Raw genomic sequence first — 13,405 nt, forward strand, 5'->3', positions numbered from 1 at the left:
TTGTCAGCCGGGTGTCCGGTTACAGAACACTTTAAGACTGATAACAGACTTTACGACCTCAAAGGAATGTGGCCACATGCGCCACATGCTTAAGAGAGAGAGACCATCTTTAATTAAATAAACTTTGCGGTGTTACTCTGATCTATGAAGGAACATGCCTCACAGAAACTGTGATGATTTACTGTCTCGTGTACTATTAGGTATAACAACATGGTATGTTTGATTGGGGTGTATGTGGTTGAACAACCACCCAACGGTCAATATAACCTCACCTGTATCATGCTTCCTAGCAAATTAATCCTCATTTAAAGACCATAAATCAACTAAGAGCCGCTTCCCCTCTCGGACATGTCACCTTACTCATAGGTCCATTCAAACCTTAGGGGTTGGTTCTTTCTCAGGGTATATCAGAGGCAGGCAACAGTGACCGCCCTCTCTTAGTTTTTTCATCCAGCCACAACACTGTTCTGGTGAGACTGGGGAGCCCCCTCCCCCTCCACGGGGGCCCCAGGGCCCAGCAGGCCTCGATTCCAACCAGATCCGGCCTCATGGAAAAGAGAGAAGACTCTCTCACAAAGAACCAAGGACAATCTCAGGAGTTTTGGAACAAAGACTCCAACCAACAAAGACTCCAACCAACAACGACTCCAATCACCCATCCTTCCGACTTCCTCACTTCTCCTGGGTGCTCGGCGTGGCCTCAACAGAGTCCCAGGCCTTCACCAAACCAGTCATGCGTTCCTGGAGAAAGAGAACGCTCAACCAACTTCCACTTGACACTGCCGGAACCATCAACGACTCCAATTTTCAACATCTTCAAGAATTGTTCCCATTACAAATGCAAGTATTCAATTCAATGAAATGTGAAAATGAAATTCTGATGGTTCTTCTCATAGACCCTCTTCCGGTTTCCAATTTCATCCTATCACTAACCTATTTATGTATTCATGTGTGTATGTTGTTTAGTTTATTTATATTCATATAAATATCTATATTTAGTTAATAAAACTTGTACATAATATGTATTTGGTTCTGTTTTGTTTGCAATACAAGTCACTTTACGATCAAGGTTTTTGCTACTGGCTCAAAGTACTGTACAGGCGAAGAAATAATTATTCTTCGGTGGCCATGGAAGATACCCTTTATTAGAATAAATTAATAATCCAAATAGTTCGTTGGAAGAACTGATTAATTGATTGTAATATTAATTCAGCCACATCAAGTTAATCCAATTAACTGACCCAAATATTTATAATTAATAATAACAAGATATTATGGATTATTAATATTTCCAAAAAGCTGAGTTCCTTACATAATGGTGGAGAATTTTAAGGCATCGTATTAAACATTGTATGCAAGCAGACAGTAATCAATCATATGTTGTCCCATAAGTTTTATTAACATCTCATACATGCACGTACAAGTTTCTGAGTAAATCAGCAAAACTATAGCTTGAATATGCCTTCCTACGAATGGCAGAAAGTTCACAAATGCTATAATGCATATTTAAATCGTACGATAAGAAACTCCTGATATTAGCGAAGAAAGCCTAATTTCAGATATAAATCGAGCATAAGCCTTCTCTGACGAAGAAATCTCAGATTAGCCGCGCGCATAAATGGTACCAAAACTAATTAACCTGATATGGATGAAGAAATCTCCATTTTCAGCATTTTTGAATGTAATCTGAGCGATGTTCCTCAATCACCGATTAAGGCCTTATTATGCGTTACGTCATTGTATTCATATTAAACCGCTGAAGCGCTCATATGAAACAATCGCGTCGAATTAGTGGTATAAATTCTAGCTTAGCTAACTAGTAATTTGCCATTGTCTGTGAAAGAACGGTGCTGTTTTGATTTGTTAAAAAGAGTCACTCACACGCAACGTCGTGTCTAAGCGAGAGACTCAGTGCAAACTGTCAGCACAGCTCGATCGCTGCTCCGAACGATCTGTGTTGTTGGTTGGCATTGCGTCCGGAACGCGAGCAGGCGTTCCTATCTAGTTTTTCTGACAACAGCACCAATCTCACAGACCCTCGTGTAAACAAGCGACGGTGGTAGCCAATAGCTCCCTCATTCCTAACTTACACGCATGACTTACAAGTAAAACCCTCTACCTCGAGTGATAGTTTTAGCACCGCCTAAAAACTTAGACACGTTAGAGCGTAAAGTGTAACCTTAAACCAAAGACTATAGATTTTGCGTGATTTGAACTGAGTGATTTGAACACGAGTAATGAGAGTCAAAGCTCTTCGAGGCTTTGAATCAAAGGAGTCAACTGAGTCACAAATGACTCTTTGTTTGAAGCGCCCTCGCTGGCGACCCCTGCTGGTCAAAACAGTGGAAGTGTAGCGGAAACTCAAATCAACGGAACACCTTTTACAAACCAATCGCAAAGGTTTTATCAAAAGGTGTAATCAGGTAATGGCAATCCGCGAGCTACCTAATATCGTTTAATATGAGGTGTCTTTCAAGGCATAATATCTTAGTAAACCGTAGGGCTCGTTTTATGAAAGCTTGACTTGAAAGTCAATCAGACCCTTTATCAAATGCGTCATTAAATGTGTACGAATCTATAAAGTGATACGAGATCACATAGAGACCAGATACACAATGGTTCACGAACCGTTGAAATTTAAAACAATTTCGAAACAGCTATGACGCGTAACGAAGCCCAGTTTAATAAAATCACGTGACCTTAGCAGTGATACACTCCGAATGATTTGAGACGAATGATTCACCCTGGTGTCAGAGCTTCACGAAGCACGTCTCATAAGAGGGTTAAACCACCCTCTTCTCTCTCTCTTTCTCTCTCTCGACCCCTTCCTCTTGGTTTCACTTTCAGATTGAAACCCAGATACTTTGGGTTTTTATTTGTGTTTCTTTTATTTTTACTTAAATCTACCCCTATTTTATTTTGTGTATTTACACATGTTGAGCCTGAATAGTCCTATTCAGTTAAATTGAATTTAATTAAATTGGGAATTTAATTAAATCAATTTGCTTAGTCAAGTTCCCCTCTAGTTACCAGAGCTATGAGAACACACAATGTTTACATACATTTTTTTTATTTTTTTTATTTTATTTCAATTTAGTTATTTACGTTTGTTTCAGCCTGAATTCTTATATTCAGCTAAAGAAAAAAAGAAGGGCTTAACTAAATTTGAAATTTAATTAAATTACTTGATACGCTTCCCTTTCCTTTTAGTTTTCTTAGAGCTATAAGGACATTCTAACTTTACCTTTACCTTATTTTAGATCACTAGTCACTATCCTCATCTTCTCTCTCTCTATAGGATTACAATATCTAGCGACTGTTGTTTCCATAGCGAGTTACACAGGTCATTAATATCCTACTTCCTGTCTGTGTTTTACCCATCCTCACTCCTTAGCACCAAGCTAAGTACATGAAGTACGGCTAAACACAAACGCACAGTAGGCCCCAGACAGAACTGGAAACACTTCCCATTGTTTCTTCTTCTTCTTTTGGACCTTGAGATGTCTGATGTGTCCCTGGTAGCTTAGTCTAACAGCAGCATAACCCATAAGTGACTCCTGTTTACCTATGTCTCCTAGCTAAACCTAAATAGGTAAAACACTCCTTTCTTCCTCTTCTTTTCTGGTTTCATCTCATTGTTTTATTTTGGTTTTGCTCTATCTCTTACTCTCGTAGCACAACATGTGAGAAGAACCATCAGCATTTTTGAGTAATAGGTTATGACACTTAAGAGCCCAGTCATCAGTCGATGCTGCTTAAAGCACGTCAACTAAGATACTCAAAACTTTTTTTTTTTTTTTGTGTGTGCTCACCAACACTAAATTTTAGCTGCTCCACATAGCCATTCTCCCACACAGATAGCTCACCACCTCTGTAGAAACTTGCATTTGCCTTTGCCATTTCTCTCTCGTGTTCCCACAAGTGTTCCAGTAGGCCTCAGACACCCAGCCCTGCCACCAGGACCACCTGAAGACCCGGCAGAGCAGTGTCATGGACATCCTTCAGCCTGAAGCAGGCAACTACCTGCCACGGCAGAGGAAGGAACAGTTAGGCAACAATGAAAGCAGACGTCTGACACCCAGCCTGAGCCACCAAGAGCTGACCAGCATTATCTTCTCCTTGGCCATGCTCCCGCAGGCCTCAAACAAGAGGTAAATGAACTAACGCTGCCAGCCACAGGACTCCACAGAGAACGAACCCTGCTCAACGGGAGAAGGCACAGGACAGATGCAAGGACCCTGACAGAGCAGAGCAACTGAAAGAGATCATCAGTTTTCAGGCGGACGACAGCTCTGAGCACCTGCAAACCGACGGGTAAAGAACTGTTTCACTCAAAGAACTTAAAGAAATGGTTGAACTCAAAGAGAGCTAAAGCCATCAATGTGCAGCGGAAGTCCGAACACTGACTTAGCGATGCTGTAACATTATTGACGCACTCCATGTGGTCCAAAGAGAGCTGCAACAGTCCAACCCACTGCAAATGGACCACACAAGAAAGATGGACCCTGCTGACCTTCACATTAGCAGCGTAAGCTTCCCCAGCCCTGCACAAAGGGGGGAGGAGCCAAAGCCCTCGGCTTAACACTTCACCAGACAGTGCCCTGAGAGCCCCTGCAGCTGCAGGAGGAAAAGGTAAATCAGACAAACCCTGAAATGGCACATGAAGTGACACTCAACAATCTCAAGTGAAAGGTCAGAAACATCCCTGCCAATCTACGAGACATTGATTTTCACCTGCAGTCTCCAACCGGTATGGCACACCGAGACAGACTCCATCTGATCTGGACACATCCAGCCCAGCTGGGCCCTGCCCAAACACCAAGCAGGACAGACCTAGAAGGCCCTGTGCTACCACCACCAACTCCGAACGAGTTGTCTGTGGAACTTACAACGAACCTGTGACGGAGGAGGACACCAGCTTCAAGAAACTTTTCCTCCAAAACCAGTTAGTCACCATATTTTCACCTGCCCCCACGCAATGCCCACTCAACGATGTGTGACCTGATGCGGAAGGCCTCTAACACAGAAGGCCTCCCCAGAAAGGGTTCCTAAGACCCCATTGATCCTGAACTGCAAAACCAGAAGCCACACAGCATGAACACAATGCAAGACTCTGCTAAAAAGTCCCTGGTCAGCATAGGACATAAAACTTTTAAAGTAGATGAAAATGGGTGCTCAAAGAGCAGCAAGACTCTGCATTAGTAAAAATAGAATTTTACTGATATAAAGAAAATCTTGAATGGACGTGTAAGCCTGACCTGCCAACAGACTATGCACAACTCTTTTGAAACAAACATTTGCTACATGCTGGTTGAATTGGCACTGCTACATTAGTTTCCATGACAATGAAGGGTTACAGGAAACACTAGCTCCAAATAGGGAATACCTTGACGCCATAGTGTAGGAAAACCACCTGAGTTTTAAACTACTGTTAACCTACAGGCGTGCATTTGACCATTTGTGGTCCAACTGGAACACAACATGCGATACGCATTTTGATCACTGGTTGCCGGCTTGTCTAAATGCAGATAAAACGATAGCGGGAATTGACATCTCTACTGTAAGTGAAAGAGTCTTAGATTTCCAACTGGTATCAGTAAGTTCAGCATTAAAGCGTAAGTCTGTTTGACAAAGGAATCTCATCTCAGCAGCTTGTAAACTGTACCGATATCTATCCTGCTTTGGTTAAAGAAATCCAAATTGCAGTATTGCTAAACCTGTTTCTGAAAAAGAAAGCTCAGGACAGTGTTATATATACGTAGACCTGGGTGATGCTCCCCTTTCTACAATGTAAAGGCCTTACAAATTATTGTTAGATTGATGTAATTCACCTAAATTTTTAGCTGCATCCACAAGCAGAGAGCTACCTAGCGATCAAAACTGTTCACTCGCTGAAAAGTCAGCATTTATGCATGAGAGGGACGTAACTATATAGGCTTAGACAAGCTTTGACTTACAGCAAATCTATTTCCTTACTTTGTAAACAAATAGAATAAGTTGTGTAAAGTAAAGAGAAGAGTTCCATGAGTAAAATTAGCAAATGCCAAAACACATTAGCATTTTACTGAATGTAACATCAAGTTCTTGAAAGACTTAAAGTATAGGCGCCCCCTTTTAACCCGTTTAAACATGCATAACTCAGTAAAATGTGTAGACATTCTTCAGGTACTGTTGAATTGTTCTGACATGCACTGGTTCCCATGACAACGACTTGTCACAGGAAGTGCTAACTCGTGACGTCATTTTGTAATCAAACCAGCCTAGGTGGCTAAGCTAACTTAACCTAGCGTCCATCCAGCTTAGGCTAAGCTAAGCTAACCTAGCATCCATCCAGCTTAGGCTAAGCTACATAATAACTTCTACAGTTAGCGGTTAGCATCATTTACTTGAAGCCTTAATTACAGCTTTTATGTATACAGCGCAAAGTATTCTAAAATACTGTCTTTAACCCCATTTAGGGTTTCTAATTTTTCTCTTTCCTTACTTTCAATTCTTCTCAGCTGAATTTCACCTTCACTAGTTTAGGCATAGTCCTTGCGGAGCGCTGTAGGCTAAATTTGCAGATGCCCTGGCAATTAAACCCAAGTTTAATTACATGTAAGCTGTGTAGCTAGAGAAGAATTATTATAGTTATGAGAATTTTCATCAGCATATTGACTAAACCTTTGGAGGGACACACACGGTGTGGTCTTAAACACGCAACAGCTGTGACCCACTAGGGAGTGTTGGTCCAGGCAAATCTAAAGGTTAGTCACTAGTGCTATTGATTATTCTCAATTTCAGATCATTACCGCTGTTTTGATTACTTACTTTATTTTTTTATTTTATTCTTTTATTTCCACTTTGATAATAATAGCAGTCAGCTATTCCCTTGTCTATTCGGTCATCTATATGATTTAATTCCATTTCCTCTCTTGTTCGAATGTGGTTCTATTTCCCATTGGGCCCAGAAAGGAAACAGAGACACCTTTATTTGTGATTGTGTTTATTTTCAACAAGTGCACTCATTTTTGTGACCCTGCGACACAAATAATTTCAACAATTACTAGGGCATAACTATAGTCCTGAGGATTGATAATAAGCATAATTTGAATAGGAAAGCTGTCCCTTTTCCTCCTATCCTTCACTTCGTCAAGCCGCAGTGAACCACCATTTAAGTCCAGAGAAATAATTTAGTCATAAGAACCATCTTAAGTCATTTATTTCATCTCGGCTATGCCCTTTCCAGGAAATACTCTAGGAACCACACAAGTCTTAGCCTCCTAACATCCACAGCTAAGATGATAAAGATACAAGAGACACATCACTAGCTAGATACACATGAAACACCTAACTTTATGCTACATATCTAGCGAACCCATTAAACAGTAGTTCTGAACTTTTAGGGTCATGAATTAGTCTCTCACCACAAGTGTGCCAAAATGTCACAGAGCCTCTGCTTAACCTGACCCCAACCTTCCAGCTTACCAAAGACTATGACAAACCAATGGACACTATGAGAAACCACCTCTAACCCCTCCAACCACCCACGAACGCCGTCTGCACCCACCGACAACCGGTGCCCCAGACAACTGAAATCAACAAGCACACGCTGCGTGCACAGGACAACACTCTGTGTTATGCACCTGATGACATCGCTGCGCCAAAGCTTGTGGTGCCACAGTGCAAAAGGGGGGTTCATGCCAGTGTATGCCCATGACGCAGCATGTGCTGCACACCGCAGCACCAGAACACCGAAGCAATTGGCATACCGGCGTCCTCGAAGCGGAAAGACTGTCCTAGCCAACAAAGGACGACAGTCGCTGAGATCTTTCCTCCCTTTCTCTCTCCCTCTCCCCTTTGTCTGTTCCAGGATGCTGCTGTGGTTAGTCTTCCTGTGCCTCCAGCCAACCAGAGGACAGCCGCAGTCGGTCATCTCACCAGGTCCGGTATCAGGCAGCGTCCCGAAGGAACAACCGGGACTCCTTATCACCAACTGCAGGACCCACACCCAGAGAGTGTATGTTCGACTCCACTCCCTCGCCCACGCTGAGGCCAATGTCGAACACATGCTCAACCAACTTGAAAAAAAATGTCACACAAGCAGAGCCAGATGGACACAACCGCCACTGCCGTCGGAACTCTGTTAACATTGGCATGTACAGTGTCAACGCACTGAACCTAGCCACCGTGAGACAACGTGTGGCTGAAATTCAAACTGAAATCCCACAGCTAAAAGGGCAACTCACAACACAGAGTGCCTCCCTGCCGTCCATCGGCAAGACATCGAAGGGAACTGTGGTAATTCGCAACACCCACAGCGTTCGGCTGAACCAGACAGTGAACTCCATGAAACAGCTGTTTACTGTCTTCCAGAATGACTTTACTCAAACTCAGCTGGTCTGCAGTCTCTGATCCAAGACACACGCTGCCCTGCTGAGGCCAAACCTGAATCAAAGCTGGAAACCTCATCCTTCTTCAAGAACCACAATTTCACCCTAACTCCAGAATGACAGGTGATACCCAGTCAAGGCACCTTCTGCCCCAACACCTGCTGCAGAGACCTGTACTGGGCTACTGTCCACATCAACCGCCGTGGAACGACCACCACTCCAGAAGACGCGAGCAACCAGAGGCCACCATGGCCTTCCAGCCTTCTATGACAAAGGTGTGTCTGATCTGTCGGCACTTTCAACTTCGATCATGGTTGTCCTTGAGGGGGACAACAACGGTCGAAAGGGGGGGATGTAGGGTCTGGACCAATCAGACACACACTAATTATTCATATTCACTATATTTAATGAATATAAAGGTCTAGGAAACTCTCCCCCAAAACTAACCTCACAAATGAAGTTACTTTGTCAGCCGGGTGTCCGGTTACAGAACACTTTAAGACTGATAACAGACTTTACGACCTCAAAGGAATGTGGCCACATGCGCCACATGCTTAAGAGAGAGAGACCATCTTTAATTAAATAAACTTTGCGGTGTTACTCTGATCTATGAAGGAACATGCCTCACAGAAACTGTGATGATTTACTGTCTCGTGTACTATTAGGTATAACAACATGGTATGTTTGATTGGGGTGTATGTGGTTGAACAACCACCCAACGGTCAATATAACCTCACCTGTATCATGCTTCCTAGCAAATTAATCCTCATTTAATGACACACACTTTGATGTACATCACCTTCTCTTAGAATGCAATGTGAATTTGTTATGTCTATTTGAGCTTGAATGAACAGTCTAAGCATGCTGGGGACAAAGACCATAAATCAACTAAGAGCCGCTTCCCCTCTCGGACATGTCACCTTACTCATAGGTCCATTCAAACCTTAGGGGTTGGTTCTTTCTCAGGGTATATCAGAGGCAGGCAACAGTGACCGCCCTCTCTTAGTTTTTTCATCCAGCCGCAACACTGTTCTGGTGAGACTGGGGAGCCCCCTCCCCCTCCACGGGGGCCCCAGGGCCCAGCAGGCCTTGATTCCAACCAGATCCGGCCTCATGGAAAAGAGAGAAGACTCTCTCACAAAGAACGAAGGACAATCTCAGGAGTTTTGGAACAAAGACTCCAACCAACAAAGACTCCAACCAACAACGACTCCAATCACCCATCCTTCCGACTTCCTCACTTCTCCTGGGTGCTCGGCGTGGCCTCAACAGAGTCCCAGGCCTTCACCAAACCAGTCATGCGTTCCTGGAGAAAGAGAACGCTCAACCAACTTCCACTTGACACTGCCGGAACCATCAACGACTCCAATTTTCAACAACTTCAAGAATTGTTCCCATTACAAATGCAAGTATTCAATTCAATGAAATGTGAAAATGAAATTCTGATGGTTCTTCTCATAGACCCTCTTCCGGTTTCCAATTTCATCCTATCACTAACCTATTTATGTATTCATGTGTGTATGTTGTTTAGTTTATTTATATTCATATAAATATCTATATTTAGTTAATAAAACTTGTACATAATATGTATTTGGTTCTGTTTTGTTTGCAATACAAGTCACTTTACGATCACGGTTTTTGCTACTGGCTCAAAGTACTGTACAGGCGAAGAAATAATTATTCTTCGGTGGCCATGGAAGATACCCTTTATTAGAATAAATTAATAATCAAAATAGTTCGTTGGAAGAACTGATTAATTGATTGTAATATTAATTCAGCCACATCAAGTTAATCCAATTAACTGACCCAAATATTTATAATTAATAATAACAAGATATTATTGATTATTAATATTTCCAAAAAGCTGAGTTCCTTACATAGCTCACCATTACCTGCAGTGTGTTTCGAGCTGTGGCCTTTCGGCTCGTCTTAGGACAGACTGTGGGACAGAAAATGGAGACATGGCTGCCATCCACTGTTCTTTAAGAGAGGACCACACCGATGACTTTGCAGGTTCTCTCAGCCACATGTATGGCACTTCAACTGCCAATCAAAGGATTGAAAGTTGGTGGTCCTTTTTCAGGAAACAGAGGTACGTTTAACAATACTGTTACTCACATATTTTTCAATACTGTTTCATATTTCTGTAATCTTTTCGTAATATTATGCTGGGTTGGAACCATACAATGCTGACTTTGAAAATGTAGGCTTATTTATATGAGCGTCATACATGGATCAGGCTGTGTACTGCCGATTGTGCAATAGTTATGATAAGTAAAAGGATTAGTGTGCATGGTTGACTGTTTCAAATTGTAATAAGTGTTGACAGTCCATTCTGCACTGGTGAATGCAGTGCAGAATGTTGTTTTCCAAGACTGTCACATAATTTAAGTATTTGTATTAGAAACATTTATACAAAACTAAAATCACTGTACTCCATTATTAGGACACAGTTCTGGATGGATTTATTCAGTGACCTGAGAGAGAGACACTACTTCAATGGCACCCATGAACACAAGTGCCTTGTACGGTATGTGTTCCTGGGCATCTTTCAGAAAGAGCTTGATGAACACCGAGAGCTTTGGAATAACCATACCATCAGACCCGTCCGGCAGTCTCTCTGTCCATCTGGGAAACCTGATACCATTTACAACCTGCCTCACAGGTTTGTATGTAACACCTGTATTGTCATTTTCAATAAATGTTTGGTTGGTTTCCCTTTGAGATTTAAACACTATTCAAAATGAGTTCACTGTTGTGCTTTCTGTGCGGCCTTAGGTTTGGTGGAAGGGATTGTGGATTCCCAGTGGATCCCCAAGTGTTACAGGAGTTCAAAGACCTTCTGCCACCCACAAACAGTTTGTGTGGAGATGCTAACCTCCAAGCATATTTTGCCAACTTGGAGAGACAGAGCCAGCTCGCTCCACCCATCAACTGGCCAGCTGCTGTTGACAACTACATTAGACTTAAGGAAATGGCTGGTCTTTGAGAGAGAGAACTAACAGACGTGTAGGCAGTTTATTTTCTTTCAGACAGCATTGCCTCCAGTGTGGTGTACTGATATGGACACCTTAAATTAAAGGTTAAATTAAAAGCAAAGATATTAATCGATTGCAATGACTTCCCTTACTTTTTCCACCATCACAATGTATGCTTTTGGTGTTAACAGTGTTGATAAATACGGTATGCTGAAGCTAATGGTGACTTTCATGCTAGATCGGTAACATTTCATGACCAATTTATGCAACAACAAATAAACTTCATTCTGATGGCTCTTGCAAAATGTTTCAGAATAGACAAACTTACATTTTCTTATAAAAATTATTTTATTTCTTTTAACTGTTAAAATACTGACAAACAGTAAAGTGCGAACAGTAACAGCAATGTAAATCTGTCACGGAAAGTTTCCAAATAGAGAAACTTGCACCTTTTCTTATACAAAAAATCATTGGACTTCTGTAAACCATGTAACCATACAAATAGTAAAGTGCGAACAGTAACAGCAATGTAAATCTGCCATGAAAAGTTTCCAAATAGAGAAACTTGCACCTTTTCTTATAAAAAAAAAATGGATTTCTGTAAACAATGTAACAGTGCAAAGTGCAATGCAAACAGTAACAACAGTAATGCAAATTTGCCACTGATAATTAATTTCTGATTGACACCTCAATGGAGCCCAAATCCTGGAGCGTTCTTGATTCCATAATTCATGGCTTCCTCAAAGATTTCATATGAGGGTAAGATCGGGAGTTTTAATGTGTTCGCGCAGACATTAGCCTCAGGAAACCTTGAGTGTTTCTGGAATGTGAGTTGAGGCTGTGGTATTAATTTTGCTGCTGGGATTTCTTTCAGGCCTGTGGCGAACATCAGAATGTCCTGCAAGGACATCCCTGACCCTTCCTCTGTGGGGGTTGGGAGTAAAGAAACACATTGAGATTTATCATCCATTTGTGAACTTCACTTCAAACAACATACAGAAAATTATACCTTTTACAGCGATTAAGTAGTCCAGCCAGTAGCCAAGCACTCTCTCCTCCTCATGGCGATTTGAGCTACCAGTTGGGCTCATTTCTGGACGGAACAGTGACTCTACACTCTCGGCTGTCAGGTCTTCCGCACTGTAACACATGTAGGGCAGGAAAATGGAGGGATGCTGTTCCAGAGCGTTGAAAAAGTTGAGGGTAGCCAGGCCATCCTTGAACCTATTACCGGGTTGGGTTGTGGGTGAGGGGAAGAGGCAGATCATGGTAAGTTCTTAATGCTATTGCCAGTAGGACTCACATTTGTTAGACACTCATTTGAGTTTCATTCAAATTCTCGTTTGAATTCTTACAAAGTAGTCAGAGTGACCTACCTCTGGAAGGAACATGGTTGCGGTAGGTGAAGTACCACTGGATGTAACCATCCACAACTTTTTCCTTATCCTCCAGTGTCCTCAGGCATTATAGCATCCTGCTGTCTGAAGCATGCTGGAGTGCTTATCTGCGAGTTCCACGAGTTCTTCCAGTGTCCTAGCATTCTTAATCTAGAGTAAAATAAAAACACTGTCTGTACACTCTAAAAAATGTTGGGTTATTTTGTGTACCCAATAACATTTCTTCTGGTGAGAAAATCCTGCACAACAGCTCTGTACTTTCATGTCAAGTTATAATATTTTGTCTATGATATAATGCACTTGTTTAAAGATTAATCCATTGTTCTTTCTGTTTTATGTAAAGACACTCTTGGAGATGTTGCTTTAAAAACCCTGCCAGCTATCCTTCCTCCATTGCCACACAAAACAGGCTGCAAGATGGCTCGGCCCTCTTACCATGAGGCAAAACAAGCATTTGTTGATTTACAGCCTGTAGGTACATCATTTATGACAATACATTTGGGGTAATATTTGATCCATTTGTGCATATTTACCATTTAAAATTTCTATTTAAAGGTTGGAACAAACATCATCAAGTATTTGGAGGAGGAGGAGCAACGGAGGCAATTCCCTCATGTCCTGCAGCTTGGGGACAAATTCAACTGCTCACAAGCCTTCG

This window comes from Siphateles boraxobius, unplaced genomic scaffold (genome assembly GCF_051911475.1).
Source record: "Siphateles boraxobius isolate OS27281-9 unplaced genomic scaffold, OSU_SipBor_1 6, whole genome shotgun sequence".
NCBI classification, from domain to species: domain Eukaryota; kingdom Metazoa; phylum Chordata; class Actinopteri; order Cypriniformes; family Leuciscidae; genus Siphateles; species Siphateles boraxobius.